This window comes from Cervus elaphus, chromosome 33 (assembly GCF_910594005.1).
Source record: "Cervus elaphus chromosome 33, mCerEla1.1, whole genome shotgun sequence".
Taxonomy (NCBI): domain Eukaryota; kingdom Metazoa; phylum Chordata; class Mammalia; order Artiodactyla; family Cervidae; genus Cervus; species Cervus elaphus.
The window spans coordinates 17,333,816-17,337,286 of NC_057847.1; positions in this window are offsets into that span (position 1 = coordinate 17,333,816).

Sequence of the window (3,471 nt, forward strand, 5' to 3'; positions counted from 1 at the left end):
AACTTTGAATGGACTTACACATAGCATATAAATTCATGTATAAAGTGACAAAGTTGCTCTTAAAGAACACTTATTCACAACACCACATATTGAAATTTCTGTTGTTGTTGAGATTGATTTAAACCAAATTTCTCCCTATTATCAAGAGTGAGCTATTAGCCCAAGCTAGCTACCCGGCACTCTAAAATGAAAAACTCAATAACTTTTTTGCATCACTTAAACAAGTATGTCTTCATCAAAAACTAGTCTGACCACATATTATTCCGTGTATTTATCATGAAGTGATTAAAAAAAAACAACTATTGAGCACACTAGATACTAGGTCCTGTGCTTATAAGCAGTTTTTAAATTCTAAGTGTTATATATCAGGTGCTTTAGACACATTATCCCATTTGCCTCACCCCAAATTTATTTATTTATTTATTTATTTTTTATTAGTTGGAGGCTAATTACTTCACAACATTTCAGTGGGTTTTGTCATACATTGATATGAATCAGCCATAGATTTACACGTATTCCCCATTCCGATCCCCCCTCCCCCCTCCCTCTCCACCCGATTCCTCTGGGTCTTCCTAGTGCACCAGGCCCGAGCACTTGTCTCATGCATCCCACCTGGGCTGGTGATCTGTTTCACCATAGATAGTATACATGCTGTTCTTTTGAAATATCCCACCCTCACATTCTCCCACAGAGTTCAAAAGTCTGTTCTGTATTTCTGTGTCTCTTTTTCTGTTTTGCATATAGGGTTATCGTTACCATCTTTCTAAATTCCATATATATGTGTTAGTATGCTGTAATGTTCTTTATCTTTCTGGCTTACTTCACTCTGTATAATGGGCTCCAGTTTCATCCATCTCATTAGGACTGATTCAAATGAATTCTTTCTAACGGCTGAGTAATATTCCATGGTGTATATGTACCACAGCTTCCTTATCCATTCATCTGCTGATGGGCATCTAGGTTGCTTCCATGTCCTGGCTATTATAAACAGTGCTGCGATGAACATTGGGGTGCACGTGTCTCTTTCAGATCTGGTTTCCTCAGTGTGTATGCCCAGAAGTGAGATTGCTGGGTCATATGGCAGTTCTATTTCCAGTTTTTTAAGAAATCTCCACACTGTTCTCCATAGCGGCTGTATTAGTTTGCATTCCCACCAACAGTGTAAGAGGGTTCCCTTTTCTCCACACCCTCTCCAGCATTTATTGCTTGTAGACTTTTGGATAGCAGCCATCCTGACTGGCGTGTAATGGTACCTCATTGTGGTTTTGATTTGCATTTCTCTAATAATGAGTGAGGTTGAGCATCTTTTCATGTGTTTGTTAGCCATCTGTATGTCTTCTTTGGAGAAATGTCTGTTTAGTTCTTTGGCCCATTTTTTGATTGGGTCATTTATTTTTCTGGAACTGAGCTTCAGGAGTTGCTTGTATATTTTTGAGATTAATCCTTTGTCTGTTTCTTCATTTGCTATTGTTTTCTCCCAATCTGAGGGCTGTTTTTTCACCTTACTTATAGTTTCCTTTGTAGTGCAAAAGCTTTTAAGTTTCATTAGGTCCCATTTGTTTAGTTTTGCTTTTATTTCCAATATTCTGGGAGGTGGGTCATAGAGGATCTTGCTGTGATTTATGTCGGCGAGTGTTTTGCCTATGTTCTCCTCTAGGAGTTTTATAGTTTCTGGTCTTACATTTAGATCTTTAATCCATTTTGAGTTTATTTTTGTGTATGGTGTTAGAAAGTGTTCTAGTTTCATTCTTTTACAAGTGGTTGACCAGTTTTCCCAGCACCACTTGTTAAAGAGTTTGTCTTTTTTCCATTGTATATCCTTGCCTCCTTTGTCAAAGATAAGGTGTCCATAGGTTCGTGGATTTATCTCTGGGCTTTCTATTCTGTTCCATTGATCTCTATTTCTGTCTTTGTGCCAGTACCATACTGTCCTGATGACTGTGGCTTTGTAGTAGAGCCTGAAGTCAGGCAGGTTGATTCCTCCAGTTCCATTCTTCTTTCTCAAGATTATTTTGGCTATTCGAGGTTTTTTGTATTTCCATACAAATTGTGAAATTCTTTGGTCTAGTTCTGTGAAAAATACCGTTGGTAGCTTGATAGGGATTGCATTGAATCTATAGATTGCTTTGGGTAGAATAGCCATTTTGACAATATTGATTCTTCCAATCCATGAACACGGTATGTTTCTCCATCTGTTTGTGTCCTCTTTGATTTCTTTCATCAGTGTTTTATAGTTTTCTATGTATAGGTCTTTTGTTTCTTTAGGTAGATATACTCCTAAGTATTTTATTCTTTTTGTTGCAATGGTGAATGGTATTGTTTCCTTAATTTCTCTTTCTGTTTTTTCATTGTTAGTATATAGGAATGCAAGGGATTTCTGTGTGTTAATTTTATATCCTGCAACTTTACTATATTCATTGATTAGTTCTAGTAATTTTCTGGTAGAGTCTTTAGGGTTTTCTATGTAGAGGGATGTCATCTGCAAACAGTGAGAGTTTCACTTCTTCTTTTCCTATATGGATTCCTTTTACTTCTTTTTCTGCTTTGATTGCTGTGGCCAAAACTTCCAACACTATGTTCAATAGTAGTGGTGAGAGTGGGCACCCTTGTCTTGTTCCTGATTTCAGGGGAAATGCTTTCAATTTTTCACCATTTAGGGTAATGCTTGCTGTGGGTTTGTCATATATAGCTGTTATTATGTTGAGGTATGTTCCTTCTATTCCTGCTTTCTGGAGAGTTTTAATCATAAATGGGTGTTCAATTTTGTCAAAGGCTTTCTCTGCATCTATTGAGATAATCATATGGTTTTTATCTTTCAATTTGTTAATGTTCACCCAAATTTATTATGAGATCATTGTATTATAATTACCTACATTTTACAGCTGAGGGAACTCAAATGCAGAGATTGCAAATAACATATCCTACATTTCACAGATCATAAGTTTAGACCCACAAGTAAGATTTAGGTTTGTTTCAGTCCAAAGCCTTAGTTCTTGTTTACTATGAAATACTGCACTGCCCCTTAAGTAACTGTGTTAACAAATATTTATTGAGCAGTTACAATGTGCCAGGCACTGTTGTAGTCCCTGGGGATATAAGCAATAAATAAAAACAAAGTCCCCTCTTTTATGGAACTCATTTCCAAATGGAGGGAGCAGATGGACAGATAATCAATGAATAAATTGTAACTATGTTAGGTCATGAAATAAGAGCTAAAAAGAGAAACTAAGTGAAATAAGGTAACAGAGGGAAAGGGCAGTGTGCTGTTTGCTACAGGTTGGTGAAAGAATTCTCCTCTGATAAAGTGACATTTGAGTCGATACTTGAATGAAGTGCAGGAGCTAGCCCTGTAGATACCTAACTGAAGAGCTCCGCAGGTAGAAGGAACAACAGCAAAGACAGGAGTGTGCTGCTGAGAGGTAGGAGTTGGGGAGGTTTAAGGAATTGCCAGGTGGCAAGTGTGGCTTTAGA